The sequence below is a fragment of the Pteronotus mesoamericanus genome, unplaced genomic scaffold (genome assembly GCF_021234165.1).
Source record: "Pteronotus mesoamericanus isolate MK-2021 breed Mesoamerican mustached bat unplaced genomic scaffold, CSHL_Meso_final contig_90, whole genome shotgun sequence".
NCBI classification, from domain to species: Eukaryota; Metazoa; Chordata; class Mammalia; order Chiroptera; family Mormoopidae; genus Pteronotus; species Pteronotus mesoamericanus.
The window spans coordinates 34365217-34386389 of record NW_026555277.1 but is presented as its reverse complement, the minus strand read 5'-3'; the positions used below and the strand labels follow the sequence as shown (position 1 = coordinate 34386389).

At 36.8% G+C, this 21173-nt stretch overlaps 1 pseudogene; it reads right to left on the bottom strand.

The window, feature by feature from the left end:
- The window catches only part of LOC129080673 (heterogeneous nuclear ribonucleoprotein A1-like), an 86799-nt pseudogene extending 66264 nt beyond the window's left edge, over positions 1 to 20535 (bottom strand).
- Between the last annotated feature and the right edge of the window lie 638 nt (positions 20536 to 21173).

Here is a 21173-nt window from a genome sequence, read left to right as displayed (position 1 = left end):
AGGTCAGAACTATAATAATGCTGAAGCGCCACTTTTCTTTTTTGCTGGGTTGACATTTGTAAGGTTGGTACCAAAGAAATGGGGGGGTGGGAGAGGGGTAAGACTGCTGGTACCTAAGCCCAAATCAAAGCAGCCGCCTCACGAGTAATCAGAGTACTGACATTCAAAAAGCCAGTTCCACTTAAAAGTACCTTCACTTGAATCGTGAAAAATAATATTTTTTAGGATTTTGCATGGTGAAATGGTCAGAATACTGAAATTTTTGCTGCGTACTGAAGTATGATGTTTGTCAAGATGAAAAGCACAATGTCGTGTTGGAGCTATAAGCTCCACTAGCTGCTTTTTTGTTGGATCACCATTTTTACTTGAAAGAACAGATGAAGTGTGATTATTTGGACTTGGGTGTTTTCCAAGGTTTTTTTTTAAAAAAATGAATGAAATGAGCCTGTCACTTCAAGGAAAGCAACTGGACAGTATTTGTTGCCAATGAAAAGATTTGAGATTTAAGCAAAATATAAAATTTTGTAAAACTTGTATCTGCTCTCATGAGCTTGACAGTTTCCTTATATATAAAGATATTTCTCATGATATCAGTGATGTTATTAAGAAATATATTTTTTAATTCATATACTTTATTTTTTTAGGTGGGCTTTAGAGAGAATTGAGTAGATATTACAGAGTATCCAAATATTCCCTCTGCCTCCAACAGTTTCTCTTATTAACATCTTACATGAGTGTGGTACATTTCTTATGTTGATGAACCAATATTGATGCATTACTATTAATTAAATTCCATAGTGAATATTAAGAATTTAACAGTTCTATGTGTCTGGACAAGTGCATGTTGGCAGGTACCCATTTTATAGTATCATGCATAATAGTTTCATCACCCTAAAACCCCTCTTTGCTTCACTCATTTATCCTCTCCCCCAAATTCATGTCCTTTTATTCTCTCTGTACTTTGCCTTTTCCAGAATTCATTAGTTATAATACTATAGTGTGCAGATTTTCATACTGGCATCTTTCATTTAGCAGTATGCATTTAAGTTTTCTCCATATCGTTCTTGGATTGATAACTTGATTTTTTATCACTATATAATATTCCATTGTCTGAATGTAGCACAGTTTATTTATCCATTCACTTACTAAAGGACATTTTCTTTGTTTCCACCTTTGAGAAATTATAAATAAAGCTACTATAAATACTTGTGTACAGGCTTTTGTGTTAATGTAAATTTCAACTCATTTCAGTCAATATCTAGGAGTGAAATTGCTAGATCATGTGATAAGACTAAGTTTTACTTTGTGAGAAACTGCTAATCTCTTCCAAGGTAGCTGTACCATTTTCCATTCCTTCCAACGTAGAATAAGTGTTCCTGTTGCTCCACATCGTTGTCAGCATCTGGTGTTGTCAGGTTTTTAGATTTTTAGTCCTTCTAAGAGCTACATTGTGGTATCTCATGTCAATTTGAAATTCCTTAATAATATGTGATTTTGAGCATCTTTTAATATGCTTATCTGTCATCTCTTTATTTTCTTTGGTTATGTGGCTTTCAGATCTTTTGCTCATTTTATATATACACTTTTTAAAATTTTACCCCTTGCGATAGTAAAGAAGGATCTAGAGAACATTATGCTAAGTGAAGTAAGCTAGTCACAGAAAGACAAATACCATATGATTTCACTCATGTGTGGAATCTAATGAAAAAACTGAAGTAACAGGGGAAATAAAAAGACTTATAAATAGCAGAATGACAGCTAAGGGGTGTGGGAGAAGTTAGGTGGTGAAGGGATTGAGCAAAAAGGAAAAAGGGCTCATGGACATGGACAACAATGTGGTGATTGTGGGGGAGAGGAGAGTATAAGGGGACTAAATGGTAATGGAAAAAAACTACAATAAAAAATTTTTTTAAACCAACAAAAAATAGTGTGATAATTTTGTATTGATGACAAATGATTACTAGATAATGCAGTGATCACATTGCAAGGTATACATATCAAGCCATTATGTTATACACCTGAAACTGATACAACATTTTATGCCAACTATATTTTAATTTAAAAAAAAGAAGAAAAATATTTCTTTGGTATACTACATTATTTTTCCAAAGATGTCTATCTCTATTTCAGTATCTAAGGACAAAGACTTTTAAAAAATGACCACAATACCATTACTACTTATAAAAATCAACGATAAAATTTAATTTTTAAGAAAAAGAGTTATTTGTATACTTTGAATATAAATCCCTTATCAGGTACATGTTCACAAATATTTTCTCCCAAGCTGTGGTATGTCTTTTCATTCTCTTAACATCATCTTTTGCAGGCAGCAGTTTTATTTTTAATGAAGTCCAATATCAATTTCCTTTCAGGGATTGTGCTTTTGGTGTCATATTTAAAACTTTATTACCAAACATGAGGCCACCTAGATTTCCTACTATATTATTTCCTAGAAATTTTATAGTTTGGCATTTTACAGTTAGGTCTATGATGTATTTTGAGTTAATTTGTGTGATGGGTATAACATATGTGTCTAGTTTCATGTTTTTATAGGTAGACATCCAGTTGTTCCAGCACTATTTGTTGAAAAGACTGTCCTTTCGGCATTGAATTGCCTTTGCATTTGTCAGAGATCAGTTAAGTATATTTGTGGGGATATATTTCTGGACTCTCTATTCTGTTCCATTGACATATTTCTTCATTATTTCAGCACAATTACCCTGCCTTGATTACTACAGCTTTATAACAAGTCTTAAAGTCAGGTCAAGTCAGCCCTCCAACTTTATTCTTTTACTTCAGCATTTTGTTGATCATTTGAACACTTGCCTTTCCATATGCATATAGATTATTCCTTTAGAATAAGTTTGTCAATATCTACAAAATAACTAGGAGTTTGATTGGAGCTGCATTGAATCTATAGATCAAGTTGAGGAGAATTAACATCTTAATAATCTTCCTCTCCATGAACATAGACTATCTCACCATTTATTCAGATGTTCTTAATTCCCTTCCTTAGTTTTCTGGTTTTCCTTATGTAGATCCTTTACTTATTTTATTAGTTTTATGCTTAAGCATTTATTTTCTTTTCTGGATATAATGAAAATAGCATTGTGTTTTTAATTCAAGTTCTAATTGCTCATTTCTAGTGTGTGAGAAAGCACTGACTTTTGTATATTAACCTTATATCCTGCAACCTTACTATAATTGCTTATTCAATCCAGTAGTTTGGCATTTTCCTTTTAGTTGTTGTTTTATAGTTTGTCATTTCTTGGGATTTTCTACATAGAGAATTGTGAACAAAAACAATTTTATTTCTTCTTTTGCAGTCTATCTTTATTTCCTTCTCTTGTCTCACTGCTTTAACTTAGGCAACTCCCCAATTATTTATAGTGCAGGCTCCAGGGATGATGAATAATTGGCTATAATGTGTTTTATTTCTTAACCAGAAGAGATTAAAAAAAAGCTTTACTATAATAATACAATCTTTTGTGATATTTATTTACTTTAGGTATAGCTAGCTGGAAAACTCACAGTACATATGTAATATAATGGAAGTTAATCTTAGGGAGAAGGAATTCTTTGTATTACATTTACAACCCAAGAATAGGCCTTATATTTACCCAACAGACCATCCCAGAGTCTCCTATATGACCATATCCTCTAGCGACAAAATTAATGTCACCTAGATATTTCACTTAATGCATTGTATTGGATTAAATGCAGTGAATTTTATACCAGGAACTAATACATATCTTTGGCAGCAGTTTTATTTGTATGGGAAGAAACAGCAGCTGAAAAGTATCAGTGTCAATTGGGTTACTATACCTATATCATGAGTTCTCATTTCACAGCCCCAGAGTTAAAACGGCAGGAGGCTAATTCTGTAATCACAATTTAGGCAAAGCTTCAAGAATGCAAAATGCTCAATTCCACGTAAATAGGAAACTCTGTAAGGGATTTGGAGAAAGAAGGGGATGGGCCATTATTTCAATTCATTATAGAATAAAAAGTATTCTATCTTGAAAATCGGAAGCCGTCATTGAAGCTGTAGTTAGAGTTTAAAAGAATAATATCTCCTAAAAAAATCCCTCCTCTTTTTAATTACAAACAATAGAGTGATCCTGTTCTGCATTCCTTATTTCTGTTAATATCTTCCAGGTTAACTCAGTCAGGAGTGTTAATGGGCACTGAAATATGAGAAATCTAGACTGGCAGGCCACTTAGCTGTGTGATCCCAGGCAAGCTCCTTGTTTTCCTAATCCTCTGTTTCTTCATTTGTAAGATTAGGAAAATGAGTGCATCTACTTCAGACTGTTGAAAGAACTAAATGAGCTAATAATGTTTGTAAAATACATAGTATAATATCTGGCACATAGTAAGATCTTTTTAATAATATTGTTGATATTATTACTACTAATAATGTTCATGTGGCTTAAAGTCCCACCAATTTGTTTTTAATCTGTCATACCCTCCCTTCCTCTCTCTCTATTTCTATCTTTATGCAGACCCAGAGTGCCCATTACGTGGCTCACTCTGGTAGCATCTAGTCTCTAATCTTTTCCTGTGTTTTATTTTACACACAAATGCGAAGTTAATTTCTCTAAAGCACACCCTGTATAAAACCTTTATTGGGGCCACAATGTCTACAGAAAACGTTTTAAGCTCTTTACCTTGGCACTCAAGACTTTCATAATTTGCCCATTACCTCCAGCTCTAAACTGTTCTATCCCTGCCATGCATTTAAGTTGCAGCCAGACAACAGGGCAGTCAAGCTCAGGTTTGCTTGGGCTTCCCAGTTTCCCAGAATGGTCAGGAGGGAATAGCCAGATGGGGAGAGTAAACTTCATCCAGAGGAGCACGCCAAGGTTTAAAACTCGAGAGAAGCAGCCAGATCTGTTGTCAAGACCAAGGGCTAAACTGAGGATCAGGAATGACAGATTAAGCCAAGAGGATCTGAGGATAGTAAAAGCAGCCAGAGTGAAATCAAAGAATAGAGCGGGAAGGAGGAGGGCTCAGGACTTTTTATGTGACTATGTCTGGGATTGCCAAAATGTGCTTTCATTTGGTTCTATCTGTATGGTGTGAAAACAGTCAGCACAGTTCAAAATGTGACTTAAATAGGATTGAGAAAATAGCATATTGCATAAAAATTATCACCTATAAAATTTGGCAATGGGAATGTTCTTCACAGTCTGTTTTATAACATAAAACTAGAAAACATATATGTACATATATATGTAAGTAAAATTAGTAAGAGGAATATATGAAAAGATAAATATTGGTGATTAAAATTTATATTCCTGTATATCATGAATATTTATATATGTAAATATGTAATCTCTAACATATTTATGTATTATATAAATATATATTTATGCTTACATATATTACATATAACATATATTTATATATGTAATTATTATAAGTATAATACATAAATATGTATTAGTTATATATGCATGCATATTCACATATGTAAATAGGAAATGTCTAACATATTTATGTATTACATAAATATATAAATATATAAATATAATACATAAATATAAGTATGCTATATATTATGTATAACATATTTATATACTATATACATATCTATATATGTATATATGCATGTATGTGTATGTGTACAGATATATTTACCAAAGAAATATGTACTATAATGTTAATATTGGTTAAGAATAGTATAGTATTATAGGTAATTCATTTCTTCTCCCTTATACTTAAGTCAAAATTTTCTGAGGTGAGTGTGTATTGAAAAAACAAATGGGTAAGCCAATCACCTGAGCCACATAATTGATCAGAAAGAAATTTCTGGTTTAGCTCTTTATAAAATTTCCAAATCTGCTGATTATATAACAAAAAGTTAAGAAGTGGACTCAGTTATACTTAAAGAAGTTAAAGTTAAGCGTTTTAACTTCTGAAGAAATACACCGATTCTTAAGCCAAACAGTACTAAATAAATGGGAGAGAGTAAAAGACATTATCCCACAAATTCAAATCTGTATCTTATATGACTACTAACTTCCTTGGATATAGGCAATCCATACATTTTTACAGCACTTTTGCCAACATAGATGCATTTGGTTCTCAGAACATTCCCTATGTACAGATGTAGAAACCTAGACACTGAGAAGTTAAGAAATTTTGTCAATTTCACAAATTGAAATTTCACAGAATTAAAACTAGATAAAATACATATATTCTTGTGAATAATATGAGGTCTAATACAGTGTATAGAACACTTAATTGATTGGGAATTTTTATATGTTTAGATAAATGACATATTACATGATATATTAAGAACATCTGATTCTGTTTTTAAAGACATAATTAAAAATATTTAGAAAGATGCTAAATTCTCTACTATGATTGAGCAGTATCACCATCTTTTAACAGATAAAGGAACCAAAGCAAAACAAAGAGCAATGGGGAAAAAAGAAGGAAGAAAGGGAGAGAAGGAGGGAGAGAGGGAAGGAAGTAAAGGAAAAAATAGATTCTTCAAGCAGTAGAGATTCATTTTTAGACCAAGGAAGGTATTTTTCTTCCTTCTTTGCACATTTTCACACATAGCACTATCCCCAAAATCCACTGCAATGTGACATCAGGGACTAATTCAACATATAAATCAAGAACTAATTAGAATGGATTGATAGGGTTTGGACTCTGGTGAATTGCCAAACAAAAGAAAAACAAGCAAGAAACAAGTCTTCCACATTTCATTTAAAATGATGTTTTATTTATTAAAGAATTTTGAATATAAACTAACCTCTGACTTTTTCTTTTTTCTTTCTTTTTTTTTTTTTTCTTGTCCATCCCTGACTTGAATTCAAGATTGCTCTGATAAATGGATCAAAACTTATACCATTTCTGGGCAGTTTCACTTCTACCTCCATGTACTGGGCTATCATTCCGTTTTATTACTCCTACTGTTTTATTACTCCTTTCAGTAATAATCCTTATTGAATTACAGCAATGCCCATGGTGCCTTCCAGAGAACAGAGAACTGGTATGTTTCCCCATATCCTCTCAACAATAAAAAATGCCTGGGAGGAAAACCTGAGCTAGAGTCAGAAGCCAATTCTTTCAGAACCATTAAGACCAGACTGAACTTATCTGTGCTGTGAAAGAGCCACGTGGGCTCCCTAAAGTGGATGTTCAGCCCATAAATAAAAACAGCAAAGATCTCTGGCTGCTGTGGCTCAGTGGATTGAGTGGTGGCCTGCGAACCAAGAGGTTGCAGGTTCAATTCCCTGTCAGGACACATGCCTGGATTGTGGGCCAGGTACCCAGTAGGGGGCCGGTGAGAGGCAATCACACATTGATGTTTCTCTCCCTCTCTTTCTTCCTCCCTTCCCCTCTTTCTAAAAATAAATAAAATCTTTTAAAAATTTTCCTTAATAAAAAATTCTGTGGAGACCAAAGCAAAGCCTAACCTTAGAGATCAAAAAGGTCTCTGCACAAAGGTCTACTTGCAGTCGATTGCAGGTTAGGGCTTCCTGCAGTGACATGAGAGTTGAGATTGTTTATAACGACTTGAAGTTTATAATCACAACAAATAAAGCCTATTCAGTGAAGCCAAGTTAAAGGTAAACCAGGCAGGCAAGTACAAACAAAAGCTCTCTACAATTTTAGAACAGCAAGGAAATACTCATCAAGACTATAAAAGCATTTATGTTTTACTTCCCTGTTTCATTAATTAACATTTCAATATCAATAGTTGCTGTATTTTTTAATTGAAAACTGTCTTTCCAGTAGAGAATTTCTTAGGCAAAGAGGGAAAGATCCCTTCTGTAATTTAACTTCACAAAATATTTTGATAAATATGACAATTCATCATTGCTTTAAACCACTACTCTCTTTCTTAACTTTGTTAATTGCTCAGGCCATCTCATAAATGTAGCAATTTCTACAATCTACCTTCAAAATGTCTCTAAAGTCTCCAGGGTTGCATGAACCAATCACTTTAAAATATGGGGCATGTTTTGTCATCAGCACAAAAGATGTGACAGTGCCTTCCATGTTTATTTTACTGACCATCAAATAGTAAGTTTAGTCTCCTAATAAAAAAGAGGGAGAAATAACATAGATATCTGAAAGAATTTGTGTTTGAAAGTTAATCCTGATATGAACACTGCTACTTCCTGACTGAGGAAAATTACTTTATCTATGTGAGCCTTGGTTTCCTTTTTTATAAAATGTGATAGTGATATATACATTCCAAGATCAGTGGAGGATTGAGACCATTTTTGTGATGATCTCAATACAGAACCTAATAATAGGTACTCAAAACAAAGGAGCTGTTATTTAGAACCTGTGTACTCAACAATTAGGTTGTATTCTGATATAGGTGTGTGTGTGTATATACATATATCTATATATATAGATATATATAGATAATAAATAGGTATTGATTAGATATATAGATAAAATGACTGATACTATCCCAACTCCAATTAACTTCACAGAAGAGAATTCCTTATGTGTCAAGTCTCAACAGCCTTTTTTTTCTATTTTTCACTTAAAAAATAAATAAATTCATTGTAAAATATCATGGGTTAAATAGAACTCTGTGCATAACGGTCTGTTTGCTCAAGCGAACTTATAATTGGGGAGCATGAAGGTGGGTAACTAGAAGAAGCTTCCAAGAAAAACATTCAATTTCTCTTTGCTGGATTCTGGACAATGCTCTAAAGGGAAAAAAAAATCTCCACTTGGTTAAAACTTTCAAGAGTCACAGAGGTAAATCACAGGGACCTCTCCTGGGCCTTCTGAAGTAACCAGAAAGTGGTTGCCAGTCTGACAAAAAATATATATATATAGGTATAATTTTGATTTATTCACACTGGGCAGCTATTGTTGTGTTGACTGTTGTCATTTCTTTTTATTTGACAACATAAGGGAAAAGAGGCCAGTGCTCCTGACTATATAGTCAAGTATGCCACATTTTAAAAATTCTTGTGGCATACTGATTGAAAATCACTGGTACAGTAGAGAAAAAGTAAAAAGCAATATGTCTGTAACATTTTTGTCCCTACCATTATTTCAGAATATAAAGTGGAAACTCCTCTATGGAGAATTTTAATTAACTGTAGTAATGATAAACAACTGGATTCCAGGAGTTCTGAAATAACATAACTTGTGGTGAACTGTTTAAAATAAATGTTTTTCCTTCTAAAATCCATAGTTTTAAATGCTCACTTCCTCCTTCTGAGAAGCAATTTCAAGTACAGTATGAGCTAACCAAAATGGCATACATTTATAATAATTCAATATAAATATATTAAATACCTCAGATTGAGTTTCCTTTGCCCTGAGAATGAGTTGACCTACGTACCCTTTTAAAAAAACTAAAATTTCAACAAAAATTTTTTGTTAGAAATAAAATATGACTCAAAAGTCCTAAAACATCTTAGAGGAGAGCAACCAAAAGTGCTTCAGGAAGGTTTCAGGAGTCCCTTTATTTAAAATGTGACACCAGCATTTTTAAATCATGGCAACCTGACAGCAGTGCAAGGGTTGGATTGCGTGGTCCCTGCAGCCCTCGCCTCCTAGGTGGAGTCTCCTTGCAGAAACCCGGGAGCAATTTGTTTCAGTGCAAAGTATAAGCTGGGTCTTAGGAGGCCTCAGCCCTTGGTGAATAAAAGAGTGGATGACAATGAATTAAGAAAGTGCCTCCATCACTTTGCATGCTTAAGGAGAGGGCTAGAGGATGGTCCCAAAGGTATTCTCAGTTCTGTCATTTTAAACTTGTATCTATGTCAAGTAGGCATAACAAGTAGAAACAGAGAGGGTCCTTTCTGTCTCTCCAGGTGCTTCTTCCTGTCTTGGGGAGAAGCGGGGAGGCAGAGATGGATTTCACTCTCTACAGAGTATGATTTATTCATGGCTATACAGGGAAAGGTGCTTATCCAATGAGCTAAAGTCAGAATAAAAACAAGGGAAGCGATAAATGGAAGTCTGTGTACAGCACAAAGAATAAACTGACTTCACTCAAGAATTTGGTGTTTACTTATCTAAATGAATCCTGAAGGGACAGGAATACACCACTGAAGAGTGTTTATGAGAACAGGTTTCTAACTACATCCCCTTGGGTCAATTCTGATTCTGTACTTATCAGCTAAACTGCCTTGAACTAACATAAATAGTTACTTGAACTGTTTATTTCTAGTCTCTTCTATAAAATAAGAACAAAAACAGTGTGTTCTCTAACAGGGTTCTTGGGAGTATTCGACAAGTTAAAACATGGAAAATACTTAGAAACATGACTGTTATATGTTGAGTCCTTAATAATTATTGGCTATTATTATTTGTCCTCTGATATCATTCAATTTTCATAAAGCACCAGGCAAATAAATAACCAATTTTTTAAAATGGATAAATCAATAAATTCAGATATAGCTAGAAGACTGTGCTTTAGAGTCAACTAGTTATAAATTATTATTATTATTAATCTTGATGATGATGATGATGATGACCATTCATGCATTGCCTGCCTTGTCTTATAGGAACTTTCCAAGGAACTTCTAATTTTCATTATTGCATCCTACCAATAAACCTACAAAAGAAACTATCATTATATAAATTGAAAATCTGAGGTTCAGGTATACTAGTAAAATGTCTTATAGTTACAAAGTTAGAATACTGAAAAACCACGGCTCAAAATTATGCCCAGAAGCTCTGGAGCTCATTCTTTTTCCATTTTAACATACAGTACATCATGCCCATGAGATTAAATTTTAACTGGATGGGCTTCAAGGAAAAGCAATACAGAGATTTTTTATTAAGGTAGAGAAATTACCAGATGGGCTAAAGATTAAAATTAAACCTCACTGAGAATGAACAAGAATATAAATATATCCCAACCTCCCCATTTTAAGGAGGGAAAGAAAAGACTGATCTAGAAGCATTTACCCAATTAATCCTGTGACTATGTAGTCAGTGTCTTTTAACTCTGAATGGTCAACACAGTTGGAAGAGACTTAAAAAGTATCACTGGATCAAGAGCACGTATGAAATGGAGAACAAAAATGTAGAATGAAAATAGAGATAGAAGATTCCTCAGGAAACTAAGGAAAGAGAGTGGCAAAAGAATATAGCTGGAAGCCCGAGGTCCCTGCATCATTTCCAAGTTAGGTTCTGCAGAGAAGTCAATGACAAGCGACAGTGGCTAGAGTTAGGGTTGTTGCAATAGAAATGTTGAGAATTATCACACTTGCAATATATAGTTTCCAAGTAAGTATGCTACAGTTCTATCAGTTATCTATTGCTAAGTAACCAATTCCCCAAAATCCAAGTCTTAAAGTAACAACAATTTATTTGCTCAAGATTTTGCAGTTTGGGCGGGGTTCAGCTGGACAGTTTTTCGGTCTCCCCAGGAGTCCCACATGAAGCTGTAATCATCTGGAAGCTCAGCTGGAGCTGAGTGGTCCTCTGTGGCCTCAGTCACATATCCATTGGTTATCTGGGGCTGCCAGCCAGAGAACCTTGGTAAACCTCTACAAGGTCTCCAGTAGAATAACCTAGGCTTCAACATGAGCATTCTAAGGGTGAGCCTCAACATTCCAGCACCTAACAGGTTATGAGACAGTGCAGGAGTCACATTTGGATTCCATCGTGACTGAAAGAACTCCATCTTATAGGCCTGGCTATGACTCCTTGCTTTCAATTAAATTCTGTAATTGAAATTAACCTTTCTTAACACTATATTCTGCAAAATAGCTGTTTCGTCAATTAAATGGTAACTAGAATATTTGTATAAGCATTATTTTATAGGCCTTTTGAGTGGGTCCATTGACCATGGAAAACATCTTGTGATCACCGTGGGATCGACAACCCCCAGGTTACAATTGTGGCACAACTGACCTCATCCTAATTCCCAAGCCCTACTTCCACCCCAAGGTCCCTACATAAGCCATCCACAAAAACATCTCAGGGAGCTCAACTTCTCTTTTCTGGTCCATCCCTTGTGCACAAGCTCTTTTCAATAAATTCTATCTACTTGATCTTGTACTGAGTTCAGTGCTAATTTCTCTGACATTGAGACTAAGGACATGGCATTTAAGGCCAGAAACAGTTGTTGCTTGTGTTATGTGTTTTGATGTCCTATTGACCAAAACAAACCATAGGATCAAGCCCAGAGTCAATTTAGGAAGGGACTATCCAAGGGTGTGGTTATTGGTGGGTGTAATTAATTGGGTATTATTGCTGTAATAATCTATAATGGCCAAAAGAATAAACAGAAAACTGTCTATCTATCTATCTATCTATCTGTCTAATCTACATGTCTATCATCTTTCTATCTACCTCTCTTCCAATGCCTCCCAGCCTAAGATAATTCAGATCTTACCATTATCCATAGGAATTCACATTCACTTTATTCGCCAGCAAATATAAGATTAAGTGTAAACTATTACCCACACTGCTCTCAGCATGGAAAAGAAAGTTATATTATTCAATGATCTCTTCAGTCCTAGATATGGGGCTAACTCACTTGGCAATGGGAGGGTGCCCAAGGGTTCTAACCCAGAAACTGACTACTGCCCCTGTAAACTGCAGGTTATGTGTTCCAATAAAATAATGATTTCTTTTGTATTACTTGAGATACGACAGCCGTAGTTCTCCCTAATTAATGTAGAGTAAGATAGAAAAGGGGCAAACGAGAAATATTTCTAAACAAACACACTTTAAGCAATGACTAACAAATATTATAGTCAAAATCAAAGAGTATATATTGGGAGAGGTAAAGTTATACTGAATACCTTGCATAGTAAGACACTTGCTACAGTTTTTAGTGCCATCTATTTTTGTGAGAAAAAAAACAAATTGCCAAGCAATGCCAGAGTCTCAAGCTTAAGGAAATAGTGACCACAAAGGAGAAATTCAGATGAGTAAGGTAAGTTTGTGAACAAGATTCTCTTTGCTCCTCTACAAAACTCTGAAGATGAAAGAGCTCCTGCACCCACTTCTCTTCACCAGATCAAGGCTAGTCAAATAGTGAGAGATTCTGCCTGTGGGGTAATCAAGATTCAGTAAGCAAATGGAATACTGGATTTTCCCCCATGGGAAGGGTTAGTGTGCTCTGATTTGGAAAGCGGAGTGCATTGGTAGCAGAGTGAGCATGTGGTAGATTTGATTAGTTTCTCATCAAAGACTCATTATCCCTTCCATTGGAAAGGGCTAGCATATTAGAAAATGCATCTTTCAACCTGCTCTGCATTGCTATTGGGCAATGTGACTGAGGACTGGTCAATTCAATGTGAATGGAAGTAATGTGTACCACTTCTAAACATGGCCAATAAAAAAATGCTATGCGATTTTTTTCACATTCTATGATATAATGATGCCATAACTCCATCAGCTTAGGACCCTGAGTGATTACATAGAAAAAAACACCAACCTATCCTCCTCAAACACTACCCGCATTGGGATTTATATGACCAAAAATATCTGATTGTGTTAAACCACTGAAATGTTTTGTTTTAGCAGATGGCATTACCTTAGCAAATATGAGGGGATGTCAGGAATGTTAGCCTCACTGGAATTCTGATGTCAGGTGAATTAGATTGAGTTGGTAAATGGGAGAGCTGGGAAGAATGAAAGCACAGTGACAGAGATCAAAGCCAAAAGCAGGATTTTTGGAGGCGGACAAATCTAGATTTGAATTCAAGATTCACAACTTATAAATAAGTAGAGTGACTGTCATACAGTAACATTCTTTATTTAATTCCTACTAATTGCCAGACAGCGTTATAAGCACTGAGGATATTGCAGCAAATGGAATACAAAATTGCCTATCATTTTGAAGTTTATATTCTTTCAGGGAGATGGATAATACACAGATGGAAAAAAAAAGTACAATACAACATCAGATAGCAATAGGCTCTTTGAAAAACAATGAAGAACAAGGAGATAGAAGGGCAGGGTGCATTATGTCAGAATCATATTCAGAGAGGGTGTCTCTAAATAGGTGACATTTGATTAGAAATGTGCATGAAGTGAGGAAGTGAGCCTAGTTGCTATTGAGAAAAATAGGGTTTCAGGTGTAGGGAAGAGTAATTACAAAGACCTTGATGTCCTGGCCAGGTAGCTCAGTTGGTTGGAGCATCGTCCTGATACACCAAAGTTGCAGGTTCAATCCCCAGTCAAGAAACATACAAGAAGCAACCAATGGATGCACATATATCTGGAACAACAAGCTGATGTCTCTCTCTCTCTCTCAAATCAATAATAAAAAATAAAATAAAGACCTCCTTGAAAATGACAGATGCTTAGCATATCAAAAAAACAGCAAGGAGGCTATTACTGCTAGAATCAAATATGTAAGAGGAAAAGTAGTAGGAAATGAGATTAGCAAGAAATGCAATGATCAGATCATGTAGTACTTTGCCTTAGTTCAGGTCTCCTGGAAGCAGAACCTAAAGAAAAAACAAAGCAAGAATGTGAGCTCTGTTTTGGCTAGAGACTATAACGTTAATTCAATACCACAGAGAGCTCTGGAGAATGAAGGACCCTACAGAGTTGGTCCCACTTTGTAGCAAAAAGAATGGCCTTTTGCTCCCACATGTCATCAGTCACTACCAAAAGGTCCTAGGTGAAGCAGCTTCTCCTGTGCAACCAAGGGCAATGCTCAAGAGAAATGGGCAACTATGAGCCATCAGAAGCCACCATGAGGTAGATCCACTGGTCTGGTAAATGATATCTGGGTGAAACACTAAGAGCACCCACCACATTCCACCCCTTGCACCACTCATATCAACATGACCTTTAGTTCATCCAGACAATATTTTTCTGGGATTCTGGTTGGTCACAATTTCATGAAAGAGAGTGAACACTGCTGTTGTTGGTCCTGTGGCTATAACTGATATCCATCACTTCCCTCCTTCAATACCCATTGTAGATTCCCCGCTGGCTCATCTAGCACTTCCACTGGACTGCTGGTTTGTCTGACAAAGTAGCCCTCATCTATGTGGGTTCTGAGTGTTTTATCAGAACTTGGTTGCTGCACCTGCAGATCAAGTTAAAACTGTGCATAAGACTAACAAGAAATGCCCCAGCACATGAATCAATTGCCAAAAATATGCAGCAATAACCCTATCTCCTTGTGACGTGCAAAGTCAAATACCTCTGCCCCTAACTCTATTCTTTGCCTGCTGACCTACGGGCACAAATGACCCCAAGAAACCTGGTGGCAGTTGTAGCTTTAAGTTTAGTGGAACTCTAACTGTACCCCCTTGAAGAAGAATCCTTCCTTTCTTGGACCTACGATCTCCACAACAGGGATCAGCAAACTTTTTCATTTAAGAGTCAGAGAGTAAATATTTTAGGTTCTTAAGGCCTCATACATATTATTCTGTTTCTGTCAATATTCCTTTTCTCTTTTATATGTATATAACCTTTTAAACATGTAAAATCTGTTCTCAGCCCCTCAGGCTATGAAAACACAGGTTGTGGGCAGGATTTGGTCCATTGACCCTGGTTTGCTGAGCCTTGCTCTAGAACCAATGAGCCTAGAGTTGTGAGGACAGGAAATAGAAATTACCTTGATGGGTCACTGGGAGAGACCAAGAACATGGCCACATTTACTTCTATCCCTAGGTTCTTTGATCCGTGTATTCTATCTACTGGAGACACATAAATAACACCCTGCCTTTGGCTCTATACATAGCTTGTGACTTTGCCAGCATAGTTACCTCATTCATAATCCATTGTGTAAACACTAGGGTGTCTGTGGTGATCAGGGACAGATGCTGGCGATGTCAACTGGCCAAGTCATTTTGTCCACTTGATTACTTAGTGCCTCTATTGCAGTAACGGCTCTCTGGTGGCATTCAAATGCAATACAAAGGCTGTCATATTTTTAATTCACCCTTAGGATTTGATAATGTAAAATAGCTACAGCTTCCCCTCAGTTATCAGGCTTCTCCGTTCTTATTGTTAGGCATTTAGAGAAGGATGAGGGGATGAAGATCAGATGAGAAGCTTCAACTCAACAAATTCAAATGCCATACTGTCACTCTTGTGTCTTGTCCTTACTCTCCATCTGCCTTTCCCTTAGTTCCCCTCTACCCATAGTGTTGTCAAATAAAATACAGGATGCCCGGTTAAGTCTAGATTTTAGATAAGCAAATAATTTTAGTATGTGTGTACCTCAGCCAATACTTGTGACACATATCTATAAAATACTACTTGTCATTCAGCTGAAATTCTAATTTAACTAGTCATTCTGTATTTTTATTTACTAAATCTGGCAAACCTATGCATCTAAATACCACTACTGCTGCTGCTCTATTTCATGCCCCGATACACCTTGCCTTTACTGCAGTTTTCAAGCCATATTTCAAACTCTCTTAACCACTTGTGGTTTCCTAAACACATTTTCATATCCCTCTTCCTTTGCCTGTTCTTGATATTTCCTCAGCCTAGAGTCCCCTTCCCCACATACTCCTACATGGAAGAAATCCATTTCACCCATGAAAGCCCAGCTCGAATGCCTGGAAAGCCTTCCCTCAGGCTCCCTGTCCAACTCAATTGCTTTTTCACCTTTGCCCCCATAGCAATATTTACCTGTTATAGGGTAATATGTATGTATTTCATTCAGCCTTATATTTTCATTAGCTGTTTGTATACCTTTCTCTTTGACTGAATTTCCAAGCTCTCTACCTTTTTCTTTATTAGCTTATTAAAACCAAGCAAGCACAGCATCTTGAATATAAATGATAAAGGATATTTTCCTGTTTCAATTGGATTAGACCACAGCCTGTCAATTTAATCCAGCCATAGTCTTAACACAAAACATGGTTCTACTGATAATGATTAGTATCAGTTTAAAAGGACGGCCTCTTCCATTGTGTTTTGCTCTCAGAGACAGCTTTAGAAATCATCTAAAATCTATGCACATGAGAAGGATCAATGTTAAAGGGGTCTTAAAAGTAGAGATGGAAAAACCCCTATTACATCAACAACACGATGTAAAAACTCAACATTTAGAAGTACAGCAAGTAATAAAATAAAATGGTTTGAAAAACACACAGTGAAAGCTATGATTACTTTACAGTCACCTGCAAAACCCATCACACCTCATTTCAGAAATGGTGTTACCGAGGGAAAAGTCCTGGGTTTGCTCTCTCCAATGATCAAACCAGCTTGTCCCTGCTATGAGGTCGTTGATCATGCTTAGTTTTTAATTGATCATATTAGATATAGATACCCCTCCCAATTCTGAGAAGCACTGCTGGAAAAATTTTAAACCTATAATAACAGGTCATAAGCTGTATTAAACTAAGAAATCAACTAAGAATTTTTATTTAGTAAATAAAAATACATCTGGACAGGTTATAAAAAAAGCACTAGTCTTCTAATATAAAGATGTGATGCAGAGTCCCAGCTTTACTACTTCCTAACTCGATGACTGTGGCAGCTTATACTTAAAGTCTATGAACTTCAGTTCCCTCATGTACAGTTCATCAGTTCTTCTGGGGAGTGAGCACCATGACCTTCAGTAAAAACAGTACATGAAAGATGTTTTTTAAAAAAAAGAAATAGTATTTAGAGGTTAAATTTATCTACTACAAAAAAACTCAAAAGTCATCAATCTCGGCCCCTTGGCCGTAGGAATACTATTTTTGATAACTGTGGTCATCACCAAAATCTTCACAACCAAATAATTTGGTAAGAAAAAATGTTTTTTTCAGCGTCTGTCCATGAGGCAGTTGGACACCTGTTATATATAATCGTGTTACCTTGTGGGCTAAATAGCCTCACTCCTGATTTTGAGAAAGTAAGGTATGCTAATCTGTAATTCCTTTAGCAACTCCTTGGGGCTGGGATGCTGGTACCAGCTCCAGAGAGAGGAGCAGCTCCAACAACTCCCTGGAGTTGCCTCCGGAGGCCCTTCTCAGGTGACACAGTTAAGCTTCCTTAAAGATAAAGTAAATGAGTTCTGCTGATAGCAAATGACAGCCTCCAGCTCTGGCGGAATAGGGAGCAAGAGAAACAATTCCTTTTTCTTCTGTCTAGTAATGGCAACAGAGAGGGGAGGAGCCAGGAAAGGAGGGGGTGAGGGAGAGGGAGAGAGAATACATCATTATTTTCCCTCCTGTCTGAGAAGAGTTTCTCACAGCTCTAATCAGCAGAATGTTTTTGTGTTGTTTTGTTTTGTTTTGTTTTGTTTTGTTTTGTTTTCACACAGAGACTTGCGGAACAATAAATGCATCCAACACTCAGGTTCAAAATTGGTCACCTCTCTGGTGTAGAATTGCTTTGTGGGATGGAAAAAGACAGGAGGGGAATAGATTTGTGTGGCAGAAAGTACATGGGGGACTAGACCTACATCAGCTATTATGCTCTTTTAGAAATTCTGAGAATCTATAGTAAGTACCTTTACACAGATTTGATCCAGCCCCACTCCAGCCCCGGAGCCAGGCATGGTGACTTAGACACCCTGTGGCCTCAATAAATGTTTTGCCCAAATGAACCAAAAAGAAATAAACAAGCAGCCCTGCCTGGTGTGACTCGATGGATTGAGAGCTAGCCTGCAAGTCGAAAGGCTGTTCATTTGATTCCCAGTGAGGGCACATGCCTTGCAGGACAAGTCTCCTCTTGGGGGCATGTGAGAGGCAACAGATTGATGTAGCTCTCTCTCTCTCTGTCTCACTCCCTTCCCCTATCTCTAAAAGTAAGTAAATAATATTTTAAAAAATAAAAAGAAAAGCTGAGAGATAGTTGTTAAATTAAAGAAAAAAGGAAATAAGCATCACATAAGAGGGAAAAAAATCTAAGACCTATAATTAAAGGATAAAAGTCAGTGCCCTTTGCTATTGTGGCACCATTTGCCAAGCATGTCTATGACCTTGTTGATCATGACTGCCATTTTACTCTTCTGAGCTGTCCCAAGGACTGGAAAATATGGGAAAGCAAGACTAGAACTTGCTACAGCTATGAGCAGGAGACAACATTGGAACAAACTGCAGCCTCGGGTTACCATGCCCCAACGGCCCAGGGGCCACCCAACAGCAACCCCCTAACTTTTTTATCCAACTGTAATCCAATAAAAGCTCACAGCCCCCACCCCTCAAGGCTGGTGTACCTCTCCATACCATGTCCCTCCCCTTTCTTGGAGAGTGAATAAAAATGTTATTCTCTATACTTTCTTCTCTTTGTGCACTTTTTCATAGTCCACATGAAAGAGTTCCACAGACCACCCTAACATATAAGACTCTCTTCTCTCCGGAGAAGACTTTCTTGGCAGGGAAACATCTGGCGCTTCAAATATCTGGCCATGTCCTTGGGACATATCTCTCTACCTAATAAGTTTACCCTGGTTTAAAGTGCAATCCAATCACTTACTGGGCACAAAAATAGTGCCTTTTGGTTCTGTCCACTCTTAAATGGCCTACACAAATAGAAGAATAATTACCACATGATTATAAAAAACAATGAATATTCTAAAATGAAAATGTAACTGGCTTTGAGATAAATCAAGGCATATTAATATACATGCAATAAGTTTGTTTCTGCAGCCACTGGCTTGTGCTCCTCTCCTTTCCAATATACAGATCAGATTAAATGGGGCTACACAGATGTGGAATGCCCACTTTTTGTGAGAAAGAAGTATTCTAGCATTCATCCATTCAAAAGGACTACAGCTTTGTCTGAATCAGTGTCTCTGTCTACCTAACTTCCACCTCCTACCACCTAACTTATTTAAATAATAAGCATTTTCCTTTCTTCCTACCGCGACAGCATCTTTAGCTTAAGTGCTCTGCACTAAATGCCTCTCATTATTTTCTCCTATCAACCTTTATTACCAATTACACATCAGACTTTGTACTCTGCCTTTGGGGTAAGAAAAAAAAAAAAGGGATTCAAGAAACATAACAGTCTGTGGAGGGCAAGGAAAATGGTAAAAACAAAAACAAAAGGTCCCTGAGGACAGATACCATGTTCCCCTGGGCTTTGCATCCCAGTGCCTAGCTCAGTGGCTGGCATGTGTGTCATAAATACAGATGGAAAGCAATGCTTCCTTACAAAGATATAAACAAGTGTCCTGGGACACAGAAGAGATTTAGGGTCCGTTCCAAAGAAACTGATGCCTAAAGGATGGGTCGGTGGGTAGCTGAAGAGGGGAAGGATATGCCAAGGAGAAGGGGCCGGTGTAAAGGCAGGATGAATGACAGTGTGGTGCCTGCTGGGCCCAGAGCATAGAAAGCAAGTGGGCGCGGCTTGTGCGTTGGTGTCAGCTGCGTTGGGAGTAGCAGCAGGAGATGAGCAGGAGAGAGGTAGTAGGAGATGGATTCGGGGGCCTTGATGCTGCTTTAAGAAATTTGAACTTTATTACTACTTAACTCGTGACATGTGATAGTTATATATCCCAGGTTAAATCACAATCTCTTTGGGGCCAATGGCTCTGTAAGAACTCACTTTTTGCCGCCTAGTGGCATATGCACAGAAGCATATCATCCCATCACCGTCACCACCAGCACTGTCATTGTCACCAGCGTCGGCATCATCTAACATTTTCTGAGCTCCTAGCATGTGCCGGAGCACATAAGATTTTTATCTAACTTTGACTTCAAGTTTTATGCCTCATATACTCTACCTCCCTTCATAAACGTCCGTTGATTTACTGAATTTATATTTTTGTCTTCACCCCAAAAGAGTTGCTTTCGATAATCAGTTTAACGGCAGTTCATTTTAGTTCATTTAGTTCCTATAGTTCATTTAGTTCATGTAGTTCATTTTCTTTTCTTGTAAGCTGCTAGTGTGATAAGGTGGGCCATGTGAACAGACCATGGCAGGAGGTCGGCCCGGTCAATGACCTGGGAAAGGTCTGAGCCCCACGCCGCCCTCACCTCTATGACTTGTCACGTACATCTATTCTGGTAAATCAAAAAGTGCAGGAGTTTGATCTGAGTGCATGTCACCAGCTTTAATAAGTTTTCTCTCTTCTTTACCTTCCCCCAAATTGACAGATATCATTAAAACCTCCTCCATAAAACTTTTTAGCAGTTAACTGAGTCCCAGTCTCCATGGGAAGAATAAATGAAGGCTTATTTTTTTAAACGTATAAACTGAATCTTCAGAGGTACAGCGTTGGAGGTTGCCATGGAGACTTTTTTCTCTCCTTCCTACTGTTTTTGGCGAGTTTTTTATTAAACAAAACAAAAAAAAAT